Source organism: Dermacentor silvarum, chromosome 6, assembly GCF_013339745.2.
Source record: "Dermacentor silvarum isolate Dsil-2018 chromosome 6, BIME_Dsil_1.4, whole genome shotgun sequence".
Classification (NCBI taxonomy): Eukaryota; Metazoa; Arthropoda; class Arachnida; order Ixodida; family Ixodidae; genus Dermacentor; species Dermacentor silvarum.
In genome coordinates, this window is record NC_051159.1 from 44,679,244 (window position 1) to 44,693,420 (window position 14,177).

Here is a 14,177-nt window from a genome sequence, read left to right on the forward strand (position 1 = left end):
CGGCGACTGGCTTACGCGAGGAGCGGGTGGTGATGTCAGGCTGCGATCGGATGCAGGAGAACGGTTCCGCAGCTTTTCCGGGTGCCGGCGAGGGTTGCTTCCTGGATCTGTGTACGAGGGTGAGTACGTTTCAACAAGTGGATCGCGGTACCGCCTTGACATCGTATATCGGTCGAACCTCGGTGGTTTGCGGCGATTGCAGTGCCTGGCAATGTGGCCCATGTCGCCGCAGCTGTAGCACACAGGTAAACGACGATCGATGAACGGCTCCTCGAAGCGCTCAGCCGTGGGGTGTCGTGTGACCGAGTGAAGTGGCTGAACCTGCTGAACAGGAGGAACAGTCGGTCTGCGTGGAAACCTGCCGAGGCGAGGGTGTTCTCGTCGTTGTTCGTGCGTAAATGTGCCTTCACGAGGCCATGGAGCTCCTCTGTGGGTGATGTCCGTGACACATACCGACGGTTGCCAAGGAGCGCACGATGCTGCAGGCGCCGCGTGTTGCGGGGAATAGGCAGCAGGCTGTTGCATGACGCTGCACGCAAGTACCTCGTGTCGCCGCAGTTCTTCACGCACGATCTGTGTTTAGGGGAATAAAGATCGGCGGACGGGCTCTCATCGACACTGGCAACGGTTGTCACATTCGCCAGTCGTACAAATTTTGGCGCAATGCGATGAGTCTTCAACGACTCAAACGTACGGCAGTGACGTACGACATCTGTGACGGAAGGAATCAACGTGTTCCCTACCTATAAGGAAATTGTAGAAATCTTCAGCAATTCCTTTAAGGAGATGTCCGACTCGGTCTTCCTTCGACATCTGTGAATTCACTATTTTGCACAGCTTGAGGATCTCTTCGAGGTACGTAGTGCACGTTTCTCCAGGAGTCTGAGCTCTTTGAGCTAGGGTTTGCTCCACGCGTTTCTGTTTGGCGTAGGAGTCTCCGAAACACTTCTTAATTTCTTCAACGAAGCGCTCCCACGTTGTCAGGGAGTCTTCGTGATTTTCGAAATTTTCCGAAACCACCCAAATTCTCGAAATCCTTATCTAAAATTATAGTGCAGGAACGGGTCCGCACCAGCCCTTTACGGCTTGCCAAAACTCCATAAACCCGGAATCTCCTTACGGCCAATCGTAGACTTTTCGTGCTCCCCACTTCGATCACTATCCACATACTTGCACCAGATTATATCACCACTCACCGGAAGCACAGCATCCCACGTGCGCAACCCCGAAAACTTCATAAAGCTCATATCAAATGTACACCTCGAAGATGATGAATGCCTGGTCTCTTTTAACGTGATCTCTTTGTTCACCAGAGTACCCATTCAGTTAGCTATATCCGCAACAAGGGATGCCCTGGAAGGCGACGACACACTCGACGAGAGAACCCCCTTGAGTGTAGACGAGATCTGCCGCCTTCTCGAGCTATGCCTGTCAAATACCTACTTCACCTTCCGAGGCAGCTACTACAAGCAGGTGAAAGGAACTCCCAGGGGCGGCCTCAATTTTCGTCACCATGGCTAACTTAACTATGGAAAGTATCGAAGACAGAGCTCTGAGTACTTTTTCCCCGAAGCCAAAAGTTCTCCTCAGGTACATGGATGATTGCGTCTGTATCGTGAAGGAGTCGCAAGTCGAAAACCTGCAGAGCCATTTAAATTCCACAGACCCGGATATACAGTTCACGTCGGAGCGCGAACAAAACGGATCATTACCATTCCTAGATGTACAAGTTACACGAACCAACGGCAATCTAAAATTCTCAGTGTACCGAAAACCAACCCACTCAGGCAGCTACCTACATTTCGCATCCAACCATCCGGCAAACCACAAGGCATCGGTCGTAAATGCTTTACTGAAAAGAGTCGAAACTCATTGCACATTGGAATCAGATCAAAGGAAAAAAAGGAGAACGGTTCTCAACGAACTCAAAAGGAACGGCTATACAATGGAATTCATTCGAAAAACAACCAGACAACAAAAAAGGAAAAAACAAACTACGAGACCTCCAACCGTTGACTCCCCCTCGACCACGGAAACGAGTGTCCATCCCATACGTCAAAGGTACCAGCGAAGCTCTCAGCCGAATATTGAAAAAAGAAGGCCTCAAAGTCACGCATAAACCCTTGAACACTTTGAATATCCTCATTCCTAAACCAAAAGACCGTCCACCAAAAGAAAAAGCTCAAGGCGTCGTCTATAAAGTCAGCTGTGCCGTCTGTCCGGCGTCGTACATCGGGGAAACCAAGAATCTAAAAGAAAGTATCAGACAACATGAACATGACGTCAGAACATTCAACCGAATACGCAGCGCCGTCGCCGAACATTCCGAAGACGCCGACCACAAGATTTCTTTCCAAAAAACCCAAATCCTTCGAACAGAGACAAACTGGCGAAAAAGGCTACTACTGGAGTCATGGCACATTCAGAACACGGCGGGTAATAAAACCGCGTGAAGGGCATCCTCCCTTCTTTGTATGTTCATAGCCTTGCAGACCCGACGAAGGGAAGAAAGGACCCCCCCCCCCCCCCCCCGCTCTAGGTCAGCAACACCAAAACAACCCTCCCCTTAAAAAAAGCATCGTCCCGATGCTACAAACAAACGCGAAAGTAAAAACAAAACGATGCGTAATAAAGAAAAAAAATAACACAGTAACAAAAAACCTAAGCTCGTCAGCGGGCGTAGAAAGGCTTAAGACGCACCACGTGGATGACTTCGGGTCGTGCGCGGCGCCGCTGTGATTGCGAAATGCCGTCTGGCACGATCTCAAAGTCTAGTGCGCCAATCCGTCGAATAATCTTGTAGGGTCCGAAATAGCGTCGTAACAGTTTCTCGCTAAGTCCTCGCCGGCGTATCGGAGTCCAGACCCAAACACGGTAACCGGGCTGGTACTCGACCTAGCGTCGTCGAAGATTGTAGTGTCGGCTGTCGGTCCTCTGCTGGTTCTTGATGCGCAGGCGGGCGAGCTGTCGACCTTCTTCGGCACGGTGCAAATAGGTGGGAACGTCGAGATTTTCTTCGTCGGTGACGTCCGGTAGCAAGGCGTCAAGCGTCGTTGCCGGGTTCCTACCGTAGACCAGGTGGAACGGCGCCATGTGCGTCGTTTCTTGCACGGCCGTGTTGTATGCCAAGGTCACGTAAGGAAGGATGGCGTCCCACGTCTTGTGTTCGACGTCGATGTACATTGCCAGCATGTCGGCGATGGTCTTATTTAGACGCTCGGTGAGGCCATTCGTCTGCGGGTGGTAGGCGGTGGTCCGTCGATGGGTTGTCTGGCGATATCGCAGGATGGCTTGAGTTAGTTCAGCCGTAAAGGTCGTACCTCTGACGGTGATAAGGACTTCTGAGGCACCGTGACGCAGGAGGATGTTCTCAACGAAGAATCGGGCTACCTCGGTGGCAATGCCTTTAGGCAAGGCTTTTGTTTCGGCGTAGCAAGTGAGGTAGTCCGTAGCTACGACGATCCATTTATTCCTGGACGTCGACGTCGGAAAACACGCCAGTAAGTCCACCCCGATCTGCTGGAACGGTCGGTAAGGTGGCTCGATCGGCTGTAGAAGTCCGGCTGGCCTTGTCGGCGGTGTTTTGCGTCTCTGACTGTCTCGGCATGTCTTTACGTAATGGGCGACGTCGGCAGAGAGGCGAGGCCAGTAGTATTTTTCTTGTATCCTCGCGAGCGTGAGGGAAAAACCGAGGTGTCTAGCCGTTGGGTCGCAATGGAGAGCTTGCAGAACCTCTGAACGCAGTGCTGAGGGTACCACGAGGAGGTAGTTGGCTCGGAGAGGCGAGAAGTTCTTCTTTAGGAGAATGTCGTTTTACAAGCAAACCGACGCCAATCCTCGCCTGAACACCTTCGGCACAATGACGGTCTTGCCTTCTAGGTAGTCTACAAGGCTCCTTAGTTCCGGGTCGGCTCGCTGTTGTTCGGCGAATTCGTCGGCACTGATTGGTCCCAAGAAAGTGTCGTCATCCTGGTCGTCCTGTGGCGGGGGTTCGACGGGGGCGCGAGACAAGCAGTCGGCGTCAGAGTGCTTTCGCCCAGACTTGTAAACGACAGTGATGTCGAATGCCTGAAGTCTCAGACTCCATCTTGTGAGGCGACCTGAAGGATCCTTCAAGTTAGCTAGCCAACACAAGGCATGTTGGTTGCTCACAACTTTGAAGGGCCTGCCATAGAGGTAGGGGCGAAACTTCGATGTAGCCCAGATGATGGCGAGGCACTCCTTTTCTGTTGTGGAATAATTTGCTTCTGCCTTCGACAGCGAGCGTCTAGCGTAACTTACAACCCTTTCTAGTCCGCCAGTCTTCTGCACAAGTACAGCGCCGAGTCCTACGCTGCTTGCGTCGGTGTGGACTTCGGTATCGACGTTTTCGTCGAAATGCGCAGGTATTGGCGGCGATTGCAGGCGTCGCTTCAGTTCTTCAAATGCTTCGACTTTCGGCGTCTCCCACTTGAATTCGACGTCGGCCTTCGTGAGGAACGTCAGTGGCTCGGCGATCCGTGAAAAGTCCTTGACGAAGCGCCTGTAATAGGCGCACAGTCCAAGAAACCTACGCACTGCCTTCTTGTCGGCAGGCGGAGGAAAGTCAGTGATGGCCGCAGTTTTCTGTGGGTCAGGGCGTACTCCAGACTTGTTGATTATGTGGCCCAAAAACAAAAGCTCCTCATATGCGAAACGGCACTTTTCTGGCTTCAACGTTAGTCCGGAGGCCTAGATTGCTTGAAGGACTGTTGCAAGGCGCCGGAGGTGTTCTTCGAAACTTGAGGCAAACACGATGACGTCGTCCAAGTAGACGAGGCAAGTCTGCCACTTCAAGCCCGCCAGTACGGTATCCATGACGCGTTGGAAAGTCGCAGGTGCCGAGCAAAGACCAAATGGCATAACCTTGAACTCGAACAGTCCGTCTGGTGCTATAAAGGCAGTTTTCTCCCGGTCCCTCTCGTCGACTTCGATTTGCCAGTAGCCGGTTTTGAGGTCCATCGACGAAAAATACTTTGTGTTGTAGAGTCGATCCAAGGCGTCATATATCCGTGGGAGAGGGTATACGTCCTTCTTCGTGATTTTGTTGAGGCGACGATAATCGACATAGAAACGTTAGGTTTCATCCTTCTTCACTAACACCACGGGGGATGCCGATGGACTCTTGGACGGCTGGATGTTGTCGTCGCGTAGCATTTTGTCGACTTGTTGCCTTATGGCTTCACGTTCCCGCGCCGAAACTCGGTACGGCCTCTGACGGAGTCGACGGACATATTCGTCGGTTATGATGCGGTGCTTGGCGACAGGGGTTTGTCGAACTCTTGACGACGACGAGAAGCAGTCCCTGCATTGCAGGAGCAGAGCCTTTAGCTGTTCTTTCTTATGCCTCGGAAGGTCATGATTGACGTCGAAAGTTGATTCAGGTACTACAGGCGTCGTTGCAGGTGCGCTAGAATCCGTGAAGGCGAAAGCACTGCTGGCTTGTACTATTTCGTCGATGTAGGCGACCGTGGTGCCTTTGTTAACGTACTTGTATTCGTGGTTTAAGTTCGTGAGCATCACTCTTGCTTTCCCTTCACGTAGCTCAGCTACGCCTCTAGCGACGCAAATTTCACGGTCGAGCAGTAAGTGATGATCGCCCTCGATGATGCCCTCCATGTATGCAGGCACTTCGGTACCGACGGAAATCATTACACTGGAGCGAGGCGGAACGGTGACTTGTTCTTCTAGCACATTCAAGGCATGGTAACTGACGTTTGTATCCGGTGGTATCGCGTTGTACCTGTAAAGCGTTATCGACTTGGACCTTAAGTCGATGACTGCACCGTGTTGGTTTAGAAAGTTCATGCCTAGGGTGACATCCCTGGAGCAGTGCTGCAGGATTACGAAGCTCGCCGGGTAAGTGCGGCTGTTTACCGTGACTCGCGCTGTGCAGATTCCAGCCGGCGTTATTAGGTGCCCTCCCGCTGTCCGGATATCGGGTCCTTGCCAGGCCGTCCTCATCTTCTTCACCTTGGCGGCGAACGGGCCACTGAAGACGGAATAGTCAGCTCCAGTGTCGCCGAGAGCGGTGACGCTATGACCATCGATGAGCACGTCTAGATCGGTAGACCGGCGTCTGGCGTTGCGGTTAATTCGTGGCGTCGGATCACGGCTGCGTCGGCTTGCTCTGCTGCTGCTATATACGTCGCGCCGGAAGGTCTGTCGGCGGCGAAGTGCTGTCAAGGTTGTTGCTAGGCGTCGTGCTGATATCTCGTCGTGATGATTCATGAATCGTCGTCATCGTCGGCGGCGGAGGATCTTCGGCATTGCGTCGTACAGCAACCACACCTCCATTGGTTGCTGCCTTTAGTTTCCCGGGTAAGGGCTGGGAGATCGGTCCCGGGTGGAACCGGTGTACTGACGGCGATGCGGCGAGATGTAGCGGCCTGGTGACGGCGAGCGTGAGGGTCGTCGTGGTTGCCACTGTGCTCCCTCTAGGTTGTCGGCGATGTCGCGCGTTCGTTCACCTCGAACTGGACGCGGCGCGTTGACGGCGAACCCTCGTATGCCCATCTCGCGGTATGGGCATCGGCGGTAGACATGGCCAGCTTCCCCGCAGTGATAGCAGAGCGGGCAGTGGTCGGGGGCGCGCCAAATGTCCGTCGTCCTTTGGTAACTGCGCTGGGCGACGGGCGGGTGTGCTAGCGGCGGCGGCGGTGGACGACGCAACTGCGACGTTACGGGGCCCTGGCGCGAGCGCGGAGGAGGGTCTTGACGACGGGCGACGGCGGCGTAGGCCATCGCTTCCGGCTGGGCTTGCGGCGATTCGGGAAGTCCTAGCGATTGCTGGATTTCCTCCCGCACGATATCTGCGATGGAAGCAACTTCAGGCTGCGACGAGGTAGCAACTTCTGCAGCTCTTCGCGTACTATCGCCCTGATGGTGTCTCGTAGGTCGTGGGCGAGTCCTTGGACTTCGGCGTACGGTGGCGTCGAACGGCGATTGCATTGCCGGTTGCGCATGTCCAGTGCTTTCTCGATCGTCGTAGCCTCCGAGAGAAAGTCTTGGACTGTCGTTGGTGGATTCCGCACCAGTCCGGCGAATAGCTCCTGCTTAACTCCCCGCATGAGCAAGCTAACTTTCTCGTCGTCTGGCATAGCGGGATCGGCTTGCCGGAATAATCGAGTCATTTCTTCAGTGTACATACCGATGCTCTTGTAGCGCCCACCGACGCCGCAGCGCGGAGCGCTTTGTTCGGCGCTCTCAGCCGGTGCCTTGGCGCCGGCTATCAAAGAAAGAGAAAATAAAAGCGCAGCGCGTGCTCGAAGCGCAAGCTCGGCACGCGCAGTGTCGTTCCAAAAGCCAGCCACGCTGGTCGTCGCAGCCCCGTCGCTCGGCTCGCCGCCTTCGCCCTTCTGAGTAGGGAACGACGGCACGGCTCGTACAGCCGCCGTCACGTCTCTCCTACATTGGTGACCCGGGAGAACGCACGTTCCACCTAGCGACACGCTGCCATGGCTCACTGGCCGGAGCCGCAGTTCGACCCACCACGGCCGCCGTTCTCTTGCAGCTACGTCGGCGCATGGTTCACTCAGTTCGAGGCCACTCTGGAGCTTAACCACATCTGCATCCAGGAGTTCAAGCACGCAGTACTCCTCGACGTACTGCCGCTTGCTCTCCAGCTCCACCTCGGCGTTCCACCGCCTGGCCCGCGCCCGTACGACGAACTGCGGCAGCGCGTGCTCGACTTCTTCGGCGCTGCCTACCACCCTGTTCCAGTGGCTGACCGCACGGTGCGCGAATCGCTGCCTGTGTTCCCACCGCCAGCGCTACCCGCATCTCAACCTGTGCCCAGAAGCCACCACCAGGCAAGCCTTCCTCCCTCGACTTGCCCCGATACCGTCTAGGCGACAACCCGATGCGCTACCGCACAGTCCCCGGCCTCCGGCTCTCTCCAGGGGTCTCTTACGTGCGAGTACGCGCATAATGGCGTCACCGAGGGTATCGTCACGACCATGACACCGGCCACGTCATCGCCTTTCTCGCCCCCAACGATGGCAGGCGACAGTGGAGACATCACCGACCCAACGCCGGCTACCGTGCCGCATGCCATTGGGTCTGTCTCCAACGCCATCGCTCCTGCAACAACGGCACCCGACCCTTCCACGCGGTCTGCTGAGCCGGTCTCCGAGGCGGCGCGCGAGCTCGGTACCGTGCCGATCCCACTGCCTACGACTCTGCCGGCTAACGCCACCGCGGACGTGGGTCACGACGACCTTCTGCGACCACCGCTGCATCCCACGTCAGGCGTCCTCAACGAACCACCGGACGCTCATGCAGGCCCTGAATCCACTTTTTCCTGCCGGTCCGTGGCTTCCTCGCGATGCACCCCATCGCCGGACGCGTCGGATCGTGGTCGCCTCCCGACAGGGTGTGCCACGTCCACATGCAATGCAAGCGTCGTGGCCCGTCCAGGGCTTCGACTGCATCGCTCGTGCGCGGACCCTACACGCCATGCAGTGGTGCGGTCCGTCATACGCCACCGGCAACGCTCGCACTGGTACCGTCGATGCGCCATTCGCCTCAAAGGCCTACTAGTTCCTCCTTCCTCAGGACGCATGTGCCGATTCTATCGCCGGCTGGACGCGCCCCTCCCAACAGCGTCCGTTCAGCGAGTTCCTCGTCCGTTGCGGAGCTCCCAGTGCCGCCCGCCTGAGCTCTGCGCGGCAACTCGATGCCCTTCACGTTAACAACTTGGACTGTCCACGGACAATTTCGAAACGCGGTTTCACTGGATCGCCATTTCGACGTTCCGTCTGGGCGGGGGGCCCTGTAGCGCCCACCGACGCCGCAGCGCGGAGCGCTTTGTTCGGCGCTCTCAGCCGGTGCCTTGGCGCCGGCTATCAAAGAAAGAGAAAATAAAAGCGCAGCGCGTGCTCGAAGCGCAAGCTCGGCACGCGCAGTGTCGTTCCAAAAGCCAGCCACGCTGGTCGTCGCAGCCCCGTCGCTCGGCTCGCCGCCTTCGCCCTTCTGAGTAGGGAACGACGGCACGGCTCGTACAGCCGCCGTCACGTCTCTTCTACACTCTCATTCGTAAGCTGTACACGGTTTTCCAGCAAGGATACAGCTCTTTCTTTATGGACGACGCTCGTGAAGGTGTCCAGGAATGCGGCTCGGAAGAGGTCCCAGGTTGTTAGTGCACGCTCCCTATTCTCTAACCAGGTTCTGGCGCCGTCTTCAAGCGAGAAGTAAACATGGCACAGCTTGTCGTCGCAGTCCCATTTGTTGAATGTAGCGACTCGGTCGCATGCCTCCAGCCAGCTTTCGGGGTCTTCACATGGTGAACCGCGGAAAGTCGGCGGCTCCCTGGGTTGTTGCATCACGACTGCAGATGTTGGCGCAGGGGCTGTCATGGTAGCTGCTGCCGAGGTCGTGACTTTTGTCCTCTTGGTCTTGTCGAGTAGGTTCGTACTCCGGTGGCAAGTTCAAAAGCCTACGGCTAGCTCGCTGGTCGGGGTAGGCGTCGACGTCTTCTGGACGGTTTGGGCTTGGCTCACGGCTGGACGGGGGAGTCCGGTACAAGGACATAAAAGCACCTCCGCCAGATGTCACGTAGCAGTGACGCTGAAGTAAACAGTCGTAAAACTGTGTATGAAGAAACTGATTCTTTATTGGGTGAACCTGTGCCCACAAAAGCAAGCTACACTCGAAGCACAACGAAAGCGGCGAACACAGTCGGCGATCGCCGAAAATCTGCTCAGCGGCGAAACGCGTCGGCTTTTATACATGAGCCATCAAATGTTCCAGATTATTCCCTGGTGCCCGCGTGTCTTCCAGAAAGTTCTAGACAATTCGCGTCGGTCATATAATCAGATAACATAAGCGTCGGTGAAAACAGGCAACGGAAAGAAGCATCGATAACGTTCTAGAAACTTCCGATACAGGCGTGTCCTGCGCCGAGCGATAACGTTTAACAATTGTTAGCCGATGGAAAGCGGCCACCGGTGAAAGATAAACATGTATACGTGTCAATAATAATAAGGCAATCTTTTTGCGCCACATATAAAATTATAAATGGCTCGGCAAACATTCCCGTGGCCATATCCAACACCGTGGCTCCAAGTGACCGTAAAACTGAACTGCTTAACGGTAGTCCTATAGCGTACGTACCTGTGTACTTGTCGTTCGCATGCACCGACACGGCGCCCACCTGTAAAAAGGCAGCGAGCGGTATCTTCAAACTGCGCTGAAGCCGAAGTTGCGGCCGGCTCAACTCCAGTCGTCACCGATGCAGTCGAAGAAGAAATTCACGGTTAGTCTGGTACACACCTTTGGAGTATGCTACTTGCTGACTACGCAGGCAAGCTGGCGTCACTCTCATTACGAAATTCGTTCTTGGTCACTATTTATAGGTGAAGTACGAACTGTGAATCGCCTTGGCGGTGCTGATGCAGAGTGCCTAACACAGCACACCGTTTGCTTTGCCTCAGATCTGCAAAGGGTGAAGGCCCAACTTCGCAGGGTGAGGCAACAACTTCATTCGTGTCATCGGAAGCTCGCAAAAGCGGAGGCGCAGGCAAATGAAAAACGGGGCATGCAGGAAACTATTCAGAAGCTATCGGGCCGCGAGAAGCTCATTATAGATCCCTGCATCATGAACGCAAACATGAACTCAACGAATTCAGTGCGGTAAGCCTCCATTCCTCATGATTTTTTTTTTTTTTTTTGCAAACGTCGACAGTGTCTGTGTTTTAGAGGTTTACTTGAAGCGTGGCATTTGTAATGAACGTGCTTACTTTTTGCTTAATGATCCAAACGAAAAAGTGATAGCGCTGACTAAAATGACGATGGGCCACGCCTACTCTTATAAATGCAAGATCTCTTTCAGGATAAAGAACCTACTGCTAACCAGGTAAACTTTTTAATAACACACACCAAAACAACTTGCAGAGTAGCTGTGCACTGTATGGAAATGTGATGGTTGTCTAGCCATTTGATGCTAATAGCATACACGTCTCGTTTTAAATGCAGTGAAGATCTATTATGCTTTCTAGTGTATGAAATTTCTCACTCATGTCATTCACTGAGTGATAGAGCAAGATATTTATGTTTCAGATTGATACCCTGGTAGTTCTTTTGGACGATATACTACTGGAGCCGGCTGAGTGCCTGAAAGATATCAATCGTCCGGAGTCAACGAAGGACTGCATTTTGGACTACCTTGGTGTCTAGGTTGCAAGAATGTTTGCTAAAATAAGCTGCAAGGACTGCCTCCAAACACTGAGGAGCACCTCCCGAGAGCCAAGTGCACTAACCGAAATAAAGACTAGGGGATTTTTTTCAAGTGCCATCAGACCAGCTGCTTTGCCTTCTGCAAATTGTGGACGAGCACCTAGAAGTGTGCACCGTGAACAATATAGCCCGTGCCAATGTCTACATGAACATTTTTGAAGACATCCTGCTGGACGACCGTACTTCGTCGGCCAGTGTTGGCTGCGCAACACATTTTGTACGCACTACGGCTGAAGTTGTGCATTTTTTTTAATTAAGTGCCGTTTGCATGTTTTACACGCGAAATTAAGGAACAGACTATTTCGTGCTGGTGCTCGTTCATCCTTTCTAGCCACAGGAGAGAGGAAAGCAGTGACAAATTATTTTTCCTGGTGTTTTGTCTCATTCCCTCTATCCACCAACTTTTTCTGCCAGTCTTATCAAACGCAATCTTAATTGCAACCATATGTGCAGTAGTGCTTGCGGCACTTTTGATTCTTGACGCTTGCTCGTAATTACTCCCTAATAATTGTATACCATGCCCTCCATTCCGCCCTTTTACTAAGTAGACACTGTCCTGCATGGGGTAGCGTGGTGAGCACAAATCAAAATGCTATCCAGAAAGACCTGCGCAAGCTTGTTTTCTGTTAGGCAGAAAAAATAATACAAAAAATTAGGCTTAGTTGGATTAAGAAAACTGAGTATAAAGACAAACAAGAGAAACATGCAAAAAATAATATAGTTATTCAGTTTGATCGGTAAATGTAGCCTTGAATGACCTAGTGACGATGGAAGCTCCGAGCTGGTTTCAATCTGCGCTCGTATTTTTATAAAAAAACTCGGGTGGTGTTTTCGGGTGATTATAAGTGAAACGCCAACCTTGAACTGATGGTCACTGCAACATTAAATTTGAATGGATGAAAAAAGAATACACTCGCGCAGGTTTGAACTATGGTTAAATTTGTATGCGTAAATGCAAGAACTTTCGCTTAGAAACCGCACATATTGCCTATATCTAGCACGCGCAGTTCACAGCTGCTGCTGCAAATAGTGCCAAGATGACTTTATTCAGACGTGCCTGTTCGGCGCGCGAAATTCCCATTGGCAGCTTCGTGATGCCCCAGAATAAACAGGCAATTAACAGGAGAATAAGCGCTGCGGACCGCCAGCGCGCGGTAGGGTGCACCATAACTTCTTGCGCAAGCAACGTTAATCTGTGGGTCAGCTAAGCTTAGTCATAGCGCTCTGTATAATTTAAGCACGATTTTAATCACCTACACAGGAATCAAGAAACGTAGGTATAGGTACGAGCACAAGCGAAATTGCAACACTTGACGGGCAGCCTTGGGTGAACCAAATATTGCTAACAATCAATGACTTGAAGAAATAAACAACTCGCATGCTAGCTTATTTGGTCAAGAGTAAGCACTGCTATGTTCAGCTAGCGGACACAGTGGAATAAAAATGTGGGCGAGGTGTTTTTGGGGGGAAACATCCACGCGAACGCGCGACTGCCCTTCCAAGCGCGGCAGATCGGTGCCCTTCTACTGACGGCGGCGCCTCTGGTGGCAGCTTTTGTCCCTATATGAAACTTCGGCGGGAGTTTCATGACCAGAAGAAAGTATTGAAGGACCCTGGTAGCACTAAGCCTTGCTAACGCTGTCAGCACCTCGCGCTTCGAGCGAAACTGCCAATTTTATTTTCTTACGGAATAAATTGTGTTTGCGCATAGTTATAGTGCGAGGTTCTTACATCCATAATAAGGTACATTATGATGCCTTATTTTGGTAAATATGGCATAATTATTCCCACATAATGCCACGTGACTACTCACGAGACAAGAAAGAAAGAAAAATGTAAACGAACGCGAACAACTGTGCTGCTAAAATAACCGAAACCCTGCTGATGGGCTTACATTCGCAAAGCTTTTCGTCCGTGAGTGACCTTCGCCATTCACTGGTCGCCGTAGCGAATTATGCGTCTGGCGTCACGATGGACAGGAAATTGCTCTTACAAGCGATTCCAGCACAAAAGCATTTTGAGGATACGGACCCTGTATGGGATCTTCCTCGCTCTCTAGCGATGTTCTGCCGGTCGCCAATATGCTGTGCAGAGAACAAGAATGACAACGTGCGTGTTATCTTGGCGATCGTATATCCAACAGCACTGTGAAAGCGGTGAATAGCGCAATGATGTGGAGATCATAGAGGCTAGTGAGCAGAGCCCAAAATAGTCCCGCTCCTCCTCCGACCCCAATCATTGGTCTCCTGTTCTTTTTATATTCATTAAGGAATTACACACGTAATATATATATATATATATATATATATATATATATATATATATATATATATATATATATATATATATATATTGTGACACTCCTACGTGCGTTCTGGATTTGCACCTCAAAAGGATTTGGGGCATCCAAGAGGGGTGGAGGCAGAAGACGACGTGCGGCTAGCGAGCTGAATCTCGATCGGCAATTCGAAGTAACATTTACAAGGCTGCGTTGCCGTATTCCACAACTAAATTTCTACTTGCACAGATGTGGTCAGGCGGCATCACCATTATGCTACCTCTGCAATGAACCAGAATCTATCGATCACTTTTTATTATCGTGTCGGCGCTTTTCTAATCATCGACAACGATGTTTGGAAATCCCACTTCGCAATCTAGGACTGCCTTTAAGCAGTCCAGTTATACTCTCACTTGGAGCCACGGTGTCAGAATATGGCCACGGGAATGTTTGCCGAGCTATTTATAATTTTCTTTGTGGCACAAAAAGATTGCCTTATTAATATTTTCCCATCTTTCCATGATTGATTTATTTATCCTTCAATAAATTATAGATTTAGCAAATTCAAAAAGTAATGTCACAAAATCACAATTACATTATTATTATTATTATTATTATTATTATTATTATTATTATTATTATTATT